Genomic DNA, 13,293 nt, shown 5'->3' on the forward strand with positions numbered 1-13,293 from the left:
ATATGAGCACCATTTTATTTATGAGATGTGATTTATAATTATTATTTTGATTAGTGATATATAGGTAACTTTTATGAAATGTATTTTATTAATAATTGTGCTTATGTTATATGATTAAAAGGAAGAGATATGCTTTAATTATATTAATTATTTTATGGAAGGGGAAGGAAGGATGTGATGGTTATTTGATTAATTATTATTATTATTATTATTTTTATTATTATTATTATTATTATTATTATTATTAGAAGGGAGTTATCAGAAGTTACTAGGAGTCATTTCACGTATTCACTCTTCTGACTCATTTCTTTTCTACGTTCTCTGAAAACCAAGGAGAACCAAGAGAAGGAGACTAACCAGATCCTGTCCGTGCTTCATCTTCTACTCGTCCACGTAAGGGGGAGTGGGAAACCTCACTCAGGGGTGTGGGAATAACTATTGGGTAGTAGGATTAACCTCTAATCCCTTGCTTTATGTATGCCTATAAGAACAGACACTTTATGAAAGTTTTCTGTTTTGCTTTCTTATTGTTCTATTGCATTCCTTGTGTGATTCTAAGTGTGAATATGTGTTCACTTTTGAGAATAGATAAGTTTTGATATGAATTAAAGTGCTATATGGGTTCCTACAGGAAACCCTATGAGAGATATGCAAATTTTGAATATTTTCTGTTTTGGCTTCTAAGTTTTCTGTTGTATTCCTTGATGATTACTGAGCATGAATGTATGTTTAATTTTCTGAGTGTAAATATGTGTTTAATTTTGAAAATAGACAAGTTTTGATATGATTAGAGTGTTGTGTGGGTTCTTGTGGGAAACTCTATGAAGTAAATTAGGGATATAATCTTTGGATGAATTTTGAGGCATTATATATAAAATTGATGATGGATTCATGTTTTGGGTAACATTTGGAGTGTTTTGACCTATTGAAATATTATATTACTTGGCTAGTTGTAAAAAATATGCATGAAATCATGAAGTTAGATTTATGACCTTTATACTTCGTATGTTATGAATTGCGAATTGAATGTGTATGAAGTTGAATAATTTCATGTTATGGTTTGTGTGCTATTTTGATGTATATGCCTATGATAAGTTTCTTGTGTAAGACTATGTGAATACGATGAGACAATGTGAAAAGTGAATATGTGACAATGAGACATGATATATGAGTAACTATGACAAGTGAAATGATGAGTCAATGAAGTGTAAGTGTGTGACATGCATCATGTGCATTTATGTGATGGATACGATGTGGAGTACACCGTTATGGAAGACCCTCCTTATGTAACAGCTTGGGGGAGTCCTAGGGGATAGTGCGGTTTGGATGTCTCAATTTCGCCCGTTTGTGAGCACGGACGTAACTTGCGTAGTTTTGTTATCCTGACCAGACCCTAGCAATGCATCCTTCTAGTTGAGAGTGTATGGGTAGCTCCCTACATGTACTCCTAGACTACCTTAAGTGTGTTGTTTAGGCAGCACATCAATGATTTGTGATATGTGACTAGTGCAACATGCACACATTTGTGAGTTGAGTCCATGGCATCATTATATAATGAGTGACTATGTATGTGCTACTAATGTATGATGACTTGAGTTGTAATTGATTAATGTGTGCTTTGTGTTGTGCTTTGTTATGATTTGTGTATGTTATCTGACCGTTAATTTTACACCTTAACTTGAGTGAGATGTTTCTCACTCTCCTGTTTGTTCTATGTGTGTCTTCTACTGTGTTGCAAATGACCATCAACATGAGGATGTTGATGATGAAGCTTAGGCTTCAGTTGGGCGTGCTCTGATAGGATATGTGACATCGTGGCGTAGTTAAGACTAGTTTAGGATGTTATTTCCATTGAACTATTTTGAAATCCTCAATTTCTTTCCTTTGTAATTGTTGCATTGGAGATATTGTTTGAGTTTATGAATGTGAATCCTCTACGTAAGATATTTGAGATTCTGATTTTATTTATGAAAGATTTTAATTATTCCTATTTATTGTGTAATTATGAATATGGGGTAGAGGGTGTCGTAAACTATTTGTGGAGATTCTTAATGTGTTTCACATATAAATGTTTTCTTTTCACACCGTACATCTTATGGTTGTTTTTAGGTAAGGAAGATCCAGACATGAGTGGCATTCAAGGTGCCAATAGTTGAGTCATGGGATTGTTCTAATAATGTGACATCAGGGCAAGGGATTTTAGATTATTCATTTTATTGTAATTGGATTTTATATTTCTTTGATAGTTGACTTTACGAACTTATATTTTCTGATTTTTGTTTAAAATTATTTGGACAGTTGAAAGTATTTTGGTATGTGAACCATTTTTTGCTTGTTAAAGGAGTTATTCTTTATTATTATATTATATATTATATGTTGGGGTAGAATGGGTGTCACACTTATTTGGTTGTATCACGTCTTGATAGTAAGATAAAACAACATTGTTATCGTACTCAGCTTTAACTTAGTGTTATTGCTTTGAGCCTTAAGAGTCTTGATTCTAAGAGAATACTTGGTTGTTTGAATCTTGGAAAGGCTTTGTGTTCAAGGAATACTTGAGTAGTTGATTGAAGAGGCAAGTAAAAAAAAAAAAAAAACTTAAGCCAAAAGTCACTTGTGATATAATACTTGTATCTTTGTAAAAGACAATGGAACTTGCTTGGGTTGATCAAGTATTGGACCTAGTCTCAATGATTGAGACAAACCAGTATAAAAATACCTTGTGTTATTCTTTCTTATATCTTTATCTACACTCCTAAAGTTAAAATACAACTTAGTTGTTTGAAAAAATGTGAGTTCTTTTTATTGACACTATTTAACCCCTCCTTCGAGTGTCTCTCTTTTCTCCACACCTTTAGTTCAGACACTTCTATAGAAATTACTAGTTTTGCATGTTTCCAATCAACATACATATTTTAACTAATTCAACCAATAATAGGGTACATACCACATGAATAATAACATTTTTTCCTACTCATATACTTTAATCATAGACAAATAATATGGGATTAGGGGCCTATCTCGCTACTCTGCAGATAATCTACACCTCAGAGTGAGGTTCTTACTCCCTTCTTACCTAATGAATGTCAAAAGTTGAAACAAGAAGAGGAAACCCCCCAAAAATAGAGTTTGTTACTACAAAATAGTTTTGTCCCACTACAGAACTCCTTCGTATGATCCTAAAATTGAAAATGAAGAATCTCATCTTGCGAACTTTGTGACACCCTCTACCCCATTATTAATATACAACAAATGTAACAATAAAATATTTCTTTTCTTCTTTTTGGGTAAATAAAATCTTTCATAGTTGACAAATATTTCAAATATCACAAGGTAGAAGATTCACATTCGTAACTCATAAATCATAACTCCAGTGTAGAAATTATAAAAGAAAAGAAGTTAAGATTTTCAATACAATTTAGTGTAAAACAAGAAATCATATATATACAAATAATAATAAAGGAAATATAAATTAACTCCAGTAAAGGTGGCAGTGCCTCCTAGTTAGGAATCAATTTATATTTTCTAAATCATGTAATAAAATATAACAAGGATATTCATTCTGGTCTTTTATCAAGAACGTTCAAATTACAATTTCTTAACATACATTTTCCTTGAATTATCTACGTTATCTCTTCGTTAGAAATTACAAAGAAGAGAAACTAAAGTTATTAAAACAATAACATATTAAACTAAAAATAACTATGCCCCGATGTCACATCCTATCAGAGCATGCCCAATTGAAGCCTTTAAGCCTCATCACCAACATCCTCATGATGCTGATCATCTGCAACATAATTTAAGACATATACAAAAACAACAAGGGAGTGAGAAACATCTCACTCAGTTTCAGGTGAAGAATAAAGGTTAGATAGCACCCACACACACACAACAAATATAAGTCACATGTAAACAATACACATACATCATCAATATTACAAATACATTCATTTATCATGCAATGATGTCATGGACTCATCTCATAAATGCATGCATGTGGCGCCATAAGGAAGTTTCACATATCATCACTGGTGACCCTAAGGCACACCTGCACAACTGTCGGTGACCCTAAGGTACACCTGGTTAGCATATCATCAACTGTCGGTGACCCTAAAGTACACCTGGTTAGCATATCATCAACTGTCGGTGACCCTAAGGTACACCTTGTTAGCATCAACTGTCGGTGACCCTAAGGTACACCTGGTTACATCACTGGTATGCGGCCTCAACGGCACACCTGGAATAAGATATGCATATGATGCATGTCATACAATCATTATTTCATGAACTCAACATTTAACTTATTACAGAATTTCATTTAGTACATCATGTCCTCATTTGTCATAGTCTCATAATCATAGTTTGTCTCAATAGTCAATTCTTAGGTCTCATGTCATTTGTCCATATTTCACATGGTCATGTCATCAATACTCCTCATAAGGTCCGCATAGGTATTCACAGAGATTCAGAGAGCATTCTTATTCATATTAAAACTCATGTATTATTAACATTAATTTCATATTAATTTATTACTTCAACAAAGAAAAAGGTAGAGTAAATAGAAAATCAGACAGAACAACGGCACTTTCAACAAAAACAAAGTAGAATAAATAGAAAATCGGACAGAACAACGGCACCTTCAACAAAAAGCAAAGTAGAGTAAATAGAAATTTAGACAGAACAACGGCACCTTCAACAAAAAGCAAAGTAGAGTAAATAGAAATTAAACAGAATAACGACAAAGGATTGGGGGCCAATCCGACAAACAACTATCCAACAATTATCCCCACACCCCTGAGCGAGGTTCTCACTCCCCCCTTACCTGGATAAGCGGAGTTGAAACTTGGGCAGGGCCTCCTCCTCTGGATCCCCTCTTTCTTTTCCTCTCTTTCTTTCTTTCTTTCTCTCTCTCTCTCTCTCTCTCTCCTCTTTCTCTCTCTAAGATTACCACTTCTTGCTCAATATAAATTTTTCACCCCCCCTTGGCCCTATTTATAGGCCTCCTGGCGCAACCGGAACGGCCGTACTGATTTCGGAACGGCCCGTTCCGGATCCTTCAAACGTGGGCAAATTTCTCAACTGGAACGGCCCGTTCCAAAATCGGAACGGCCCGTTCTCAAAAAGCAGAACGGCCCGTTCTGAAACCAGAACGGCCCGTTCTCAAACTCAGCAGAACGGCCCGTTCTCCCTCCGGAACGGCCCGTTCTCCTTGTTGGAACGGCCCGTTCTAGGCCCGTTCCCAACCTAAAATTTTAGCTTATTTTAAATGCTCAGAACGGCCCGTTCCACTTTCGGAACAGCCCGTTCCGAGTTACTCAAATGCCCCTAATACCTTTATAAAATTACGAAAATGCCATCAATAATTACGAAAATGCCATTACTAATAAAATTATCCTTTTAAGGAAATTGGGGTGTTACAAACTTGCTTTCTAAAAATCAGTTTGATCCAACAGTTTAACTACAATTAATTACTCCCTTCTTATAGTTAATAAATAATAATACATAATAATTAATTAATTTTAAAATATTCACTTTTAGATAAGAAAATAAAATTTTCTCACCCACCCTTTAATTTTTATGTATTCCGATTATATAATTATTTAAAACCTAGATTAATTTATTCTAAAAATTTTGGGATGTTACAAATTCTAATTTTGTATATTGCCTCGTGTATGGCAACCCTGCTATATCTTACATCAATAGTCAAAGTGAAATGTTTCTCACTCCCCTTTTGTTTATCTTGTGTTATTGATATGTTTTGCATGTTAGAATCATCTTGTGGACAATACTAGAGATGAAGCTTAGGTCTTATGTGTTAGTCATGTGTCGAGTTCTGATAGAATGTAACATTGTGATAATAGTTAGGATTTCTTGATTTCCTTAGTTTCCATCATAAGTGTGACTGATGTTAGTTCTAGTTGTAATGACTTTGTTAAACCCATGTTTAGTTGTTTCTTGGTTTTTGGTTATGTTCTTTATGTGATACTCATATTCCATGGGATTTGGGAACCTTGTTTATTAAGTAAATTTTATTTTTGAACTCTTATTCCATTTTGTTGTTTTATATGTTTATGTTGGTATGTGGGATAAAAGATGTCACACAATATTTGAATAAAAATGGAAAAGTATAGATAAAAATTAAAAGAGTAATCAATAGGTGTTAAGGACTTAATTACAATATTAAAAATTTAATAACATTAAATGGAATATTAAATGACATATCAATTAAATACACGATTTTATACACTAATGGACAATAATAGAGTGGGCACCGAAACATATCATTTATAAGTTATAACGCACATTGAAGTAATGACCAAAACTTGAAAAATGAACTTAAATAAGAGTATATTTGGATGAGAAATTTTAATGGACTAAGAAATCCAAATTTCTTATGAACATAATTCGTCGGTAAAAAGGAATATCCGTCGAAAAAAGAGAATTTCTGACAGGTTTTCAACGGATGCAAATTTGTGAGAAAAATGGGTGTTAGAAAAAAAATGCGTCAGAAAATTTCTGTTTAATTTTAATAAATTTATTAATGTAACACCCCTTATATTTGATCTCTCAAGGGCTTCATTTCACAACACTTCTCTTTTTAGTTTGCTTTTTGTCCTTACTCGCACACTTTTTGGGAAACTTCCTAGAAAGTCACTCATCCCTAAATTACTCCAAGTCAACCATGTTTAACTATAAAGTTCTAATGAGATAAGGTATCAAAAAATAGATGCGTCTTGTTAGTATAGGTAGTACAAATTAATTCTTTTAAGTCATCCTCAACTATACAATCTCATACTTGTACTATCTCTAGATCCCTCTCATTTCTGTGTGTCCGGACTATTATAAAAATATAATAACCATATTATATTTAATTATATTAACCAATGACAGATATATCCATCGGTAATTTTTGATAGATACAAATTTGTTAAAAAATTCATATTTCTAACGGATAATTTTCGACGGATACAAATATGTCGAAAAAATTATATTTCTGACAGATATATCTGTCGGTAATTTTTGACAGATACAAATCTGTTGGAAAATTTATATTTTTTATGGAAAAAAATCATAGAAAAAGTTATATTATCGATGAAATATTTTCGACGAATTTATATTTGTCAAAAATATAAGAATTTCTGACAAAATTTTTTATAGATGCTTAAGTTAAAATTTTTCAATGGAATGTTACTAATGGATAATAATTTGTCAAAAATTTATTCTGTCAAATTTTTTTAATATTCTATCGGATATTATATTCTTTGAAAATGTTTACTATTCCGTTTGGTAACAATAAAGATGATTAAAATTAGCAATCATATATTCAAAAAGATCAATAAAATTTTAAATATGATCTATATATATATTAGATATTTTAGATATATATATATATATATATATATATATATATATATAGAGAGAGAGAGAGAGAGAGGAGGAATCAATTAACTCACAAAGTAACTTTTGGTAAAGTTACTCCGCTCAATAACTCATAGTGTATGTCGAATTTTATCGATCCAATTGTTAAATTAAAAGTTATTAAATTTTAATGATAATTAATATAGAGAAAAAATGATTAGCTTTGGAATAAATTATTTGCTAGCAATAACTAGAATCTTATTGATAATTTACTATATGATCTTGATATTTTTGTCTAACGAATATCTAGTTTTAAATTTGATATGAAAATATTATCATATAATTAGATAAGATTTTAAATTAATATTTTATTAATAGTTGATAATTAGAAAGTAAAACAAGGACAAATACATTTTTTGAATTTTATATCTTAGATTTAAGATAAATAAATGTATTAAGTTAATTAATAATTTATTTCAAATGTTAAAATTTAATTTATAAATATGTAATAAATAAATAGTTATAATTTTATAAATTATATTATCATTATGAATTATAAAAGTAATATTTTAAAATATATAAATTATTATTTAAACTTTTAAATTTATAATAAATAATTTAAGTTGTATCAAAATATTAATTTTAAATAGAAATAAGTAGACTGTTAATTATAAAAGTAAGTATATATACAAATAAAGATTAATTAAATATAATATAATTATTATAAATTTTTTGACAAATTTATATCCGTAAAAAATTATCCATCAAAAATATAAATTTTATGACAAATTTGTATCCAACAAAAATTATCTGTCGTTAAAATTTGTCAAAAATAATTCTTTTTGACAAATTTGTATCGTCAGAAATTATTCATCGGTAATATAACTTTTCCTACGAATTTTTTTTCTGTCGATAAAAACTGTTGGAAATATAAATTTTCTGTAAGATTATCCGTCGATAATTTGCATTTTTCTTGTAGTATTCAAACTTTTTTAAAGAATTCCAAAATGCTTTGCTGTAAAATGTTTTGTTTTGATGAAGAATTTACAAAAAATTTAAAATTTAAACTTTTGTAAAATTCCTAAAAATGTGTTTGGATGGAGAATTTTTTGACTAATTTTTTGACGAATTTCAAATGCTTTTATGTAAAATGTTATGTTTGGATAAAAAAATTAACAAAGAAATTGAAATTCAAACATTTGATAAATTTCTTCAAATTAAAGAGTTTTAAATTCTTCCAAAAAAAAAGTTAAATTTTTGAAATTCTTCTTTCTCTTTTTTCTCCTACCTCCCTATTCTCTCTTTAAAAATTGACATAAAAAATAGCAAAAGTTTTTTTTTTATAATTATTAAATATTCAAAATTATTTTTTAATTTATATAATATTATCTGATATTATTTTTAAAAATAATAATAAATATTTATAAATTGACCGTAATATTTAGTTTTATAAAATTAAATCTTAAAATTTTAATACACACACATTGTTTAAATTAAATTTTACTCATTGTGAAAATTAAATTGGCTTATCCAAGCTAAGAATTTAAATTTTAAAAACATTTGAGTTGACTAGTTCAAATAAGATATTTAAAGAATGATGAAAATTAAAATAAAAATAATTCAAATTCTAAAATTTTCAAGTTCAATGAATTTTTAAAATTTTTCATCCAAACACACGGTATAGATGCATAATTTAAAACTCTCCAAAAGAAAATGTAAATATTTGAAATTCTTCTTTCTCTTTTATTCTCCTATATTCATCTCCTCTCATTCAAAGTCAATATAAAAATATTTATTATTTTTTAAAATAATAAATATTATCTAATACTAATTTTTAAAATTATTAGCTTTATAAATTAATGTTTATAAAAATTGACTAATATTTAATATTATAACATTTAATTTTAAGGATTTATTTTATCCATGAAAATTAAATTACTCTACACAAACTGAAATTTTAATATTTAATAAATGATGAAAATTAAAATTAAAATAATTTAAATTATAAAATTTTTAATTTCTAAATTTTTTTATCCAAACATAAAAAGGGAATTGTGCCGGAATTTTCTTTTAGCTTTTCTATTAAATAATAGAGGCTACTATTAATACGTAAATTATGGAATCATTCACAAATAATATGTTGCCAGCCTAAAATAATAAATACCCTAGTACTTTATAGAAATTACGTATTCACAAATAATTTCTTATCAATTACGCATTAATTGCTGCAGAAGATTCTTTAATGAAAATTACTTTAAATGTATATTATTATATATTAAAGTGAATTCGTCTTTTAATTCACATATTTATCTCTACTTATATAAGTAGGGTTGTTGGGGGTGAGTTTTTCTCGGCAAAAACTAAAAATGTTTAAGTCATGTTTTATTTATTTTGTTTATCAATTAAATAAAAATACATAATTATGCTAGATAAGATAAATATAACAATTATATATCATAGTATATATAAAAGTATGGTAGTCTACAGTATTTTTTTCCGGCCGACTGAGGGTAGGTGAGTCATTAAAATATTTGGGCTATTCAGTCTATTTTTTTATTATTATTAATAAAGAAAGAGATATATTAAATTAGTACGGACAAAACTCATTCAATTCATAAGTCATGAAGTGTGAAAAAAAGGGTAAGTGAGTTAGCCATAACATTCTAATCTAGTCTGGTAGCTACCCATCTGAACACATCCTGATTTAGATAGAAAAAATTTATATTGATTGAATTCGGATTCAAGTTCGAGTTTTTTTTCTATTGGTAAAATTGAAGCCAGGAATGTTAATATCTTACCTGCCCCTATTCCTGTCCTGCTTAATAATATAATTAAAAATTTATCATTATATATATAAATCAAAATTAAAATCTTTATATGTAAAAATTTATATTATATTTTTTTTAATTTTTTATATTTTTTAAAAAAAAGTCCACTGACGATGGGAGTTGAGTGGGAAAACCCGAACTCTATCAAAAAAATAAGAAAGAGTACCCAGATTTTATCTCTAGCAAATTTTAGAGATAAAAATGGTTTAATTTGGCTCGTCTTGTTGCCGCCTATATATATCTAACGACTAAAAACCTATTTTAGTCCCTTATAATAATTGTTTGTTTCAATTTAGTCCCACTTTTATTTTTGGTCTCAATTTGGTCCCTAATAAATTAATTGGTTGCAATGTCAGACTTCCGTCCAAATTATTTAAACGGGGTTAACTGTTGGCCATGTGGATGCCACGTAGATGCATAGGTGGATGCCAAATTTTTTGAAAACACCTGGAACCAGAACGGCCCATTCTGAAACTAGAACGGCCCGTTCTGGGTGTACTCTTGGTGTGTTAATTTTGCATTCCGAACGACCCATTCCAGGTGCAAAATTAACACACTATGAGTGCAACTAGAACGGGTCATTCTGGTTTCAAAACGGGCCGTTCTGATTCCAGAATGCCAAACCCAAACGGTCAATGATTATAGTTCACGGTTGTGAATCGTGGAAGGAAAAAGACCCAAGGTACAAAGCATTTCAAACACTAGATTTGGTAATATTGTTAATGAAAATTGATAACTTCAATTGCTAAACAGTTGGGCTATACAGTGTATCATTAAGGACAATGCAGTGTATCATTAAAGACAATGGTAGCAGATTTTATTTCATTGTTAGTCAAACTGGAGCACATGCAAGGACGGATCTAAGTTAATCATAGTACTTGCCCCCACTAAAATTTTTTTCATTCTTTTTTTTTTATATATATAAAATATTAATAATTTTATAAAATATATATTATTAATTATATTTTAATTATCTTGTTATATCTAATATAATAAATACATAAATATTTTATTTTATTTTATTTTATTGTTTAATTATTTTTTATTTTGTGGTAAAATTATCTTCATTATTAATGAATAAAAAATTTACTTACTTCAAGAGTAAGTCTTGATAGATTTATTCTACTTAATAATTAATGTTCTATATCAAATTTTTAAAATTTAATTGTTAAATTAAAAAGGTTTTCATGTATAGATCAAATTTATAAAAAAATTTAGATAATTAAAAATTATATGATACTTCGTTAAATTAATTCAAAATAACATATAAAATATTTTTGTTTTAAATGAGTTTAAAAATTTAGAAGACGCTAAAAGAAAACAAATTAATAATTTTATTATGTTTATCTTATTAATTTTTATCATTTTATTCCTCTACTTTTTAAATAAGTTGCAAAAAATTATAAAGTGACACTTAAATATTTCTTCAGACAGAAAGAGAAAAAGGAAAAGTTATCACTCTATTTATAAGATAATTGTATTTTGTAAAAATAAGTAATTTTAAAATTTTTACCGTAAAAAAATATTTTTCAAAATTATTATATTTTTTTATAAAAATAATATAGAATATTCTATTGCTCTCACTTAACAAGTTGGCATTCTGGAACGGGCCGTTCTGAATCCAGAACGGTCCGTTCTAGTTTTAGAACAAATCGTTCTGCTGTACTCGTGGTGTGTTAATTTTGCATCTGGAACGACCTGTTTCAGATGCAAAATTAACACACCAAGAGTGCACTCAGAACGACCATTTCTGGTTTCAGAACGGCCCGTTTTGGTTCCAGGTGGCATCCACCTATGCATCTACATGGCATGCACGTGGCCAACAGTTAATTTCCTTTAAATAATTTGGACGGAAATCCGACATTGCAACCAATTAATTTATTAAGGACCAAATTAAAATCAAAAATAAAAATAGGACTAAATTAAAAAAATTATTATTATAAGAGATTAAAATAAGTTTTTAACCTATATCTAACAATATGGTCACTGAGAAGAAAAAGGGAACTAAGGGAGACAAAAGAATGTTTAGTAAAAGAGAAAGTAAACATTATAATTAAAATGGGACCAAACAAAATTAAACTTCCCCTTTTATGTGAGGGAAAGTGAAAGGAAATTGCACACAAATATTTATGTATTTGCATATTTTCAAGTATGCAGCAACGAGTGTGGATATGGTTTATGCCTTTTTCTCATTTTTTTTTCTTCCATAATTTTAAATTGTATACTTTTTCTCGATGTTTTTCAGATTTAATTTTTATTTTTTGCTGAAAATTTTAATTTATTATTTTTAGTTGTATTTGGAACTGTTTATTATTTTTTTTATGTATAATAATATGTAAATAAAATAATATTAATAATAATAAATAATGAATATAATTTTTATTTATTATATATATAACATTAATAACTACCTTATATTTATGATTTTTATCAATTTAAAATAAATAATTTAAATATAAAACTAAACAATGTAAATATAATAATAAATAAACAAACAAAATAATAATAATAATAAATATTAAATGTGCTAAAATTTATTAATTTAGTATTTTATTTTATTTAATATAAATTACTTTAACTCTATTTTTTACCTAATTCTACTTTACCAAACAATTACAAATTTTACTTTATTCTACTTTATTTCTTACATATTTCTTATTATACCAATTCTCATCTATTCTCTTACCTTCTATTCCCCCCTCCCAAACAAAGCCTAACTAATTACATGCTTTTTCTTGATTTATGTATAGATTTAAAAGGAATAACCAAAATTTTTGTAGAATTACAAGAGAAGGTGTTAAAATAAAAGAAAATGATATTAATTTGTATTTGATTGTATTTATTATTTTATTTACGTATTAACGGTATATATATATATATATATATATATATATATATATATATATAAAATTTAATGATTAGTCTTGATAATAGTTTACATTACACTAGTATTTTAGTAAGTGCAATACACAAATTAAATGTTTATTATACATAACTAAAATTTAAATTAAATTATGTGTATAAACTAAAATTAAATTAGACATGAAGTTAAAAATTCTCAAAAACATTCTTGCACAAAATAATAGTTCATGTTTTACATGGACGG

Source organism: Cajanus cajan, chromosome 1 (assembly GCF_000230855.2).
Source record: "Cajanus cajan strain Asha chromosome 1, NIPB_CcT2T_4, whole genome shotgun sequence".
Lineage (NCBI taxonomy): Eukaryota > Viridiplantae > Streptophyta > Magnoliopsida > Fabales > Fabaceae > Cajanus > Cajanus cajan.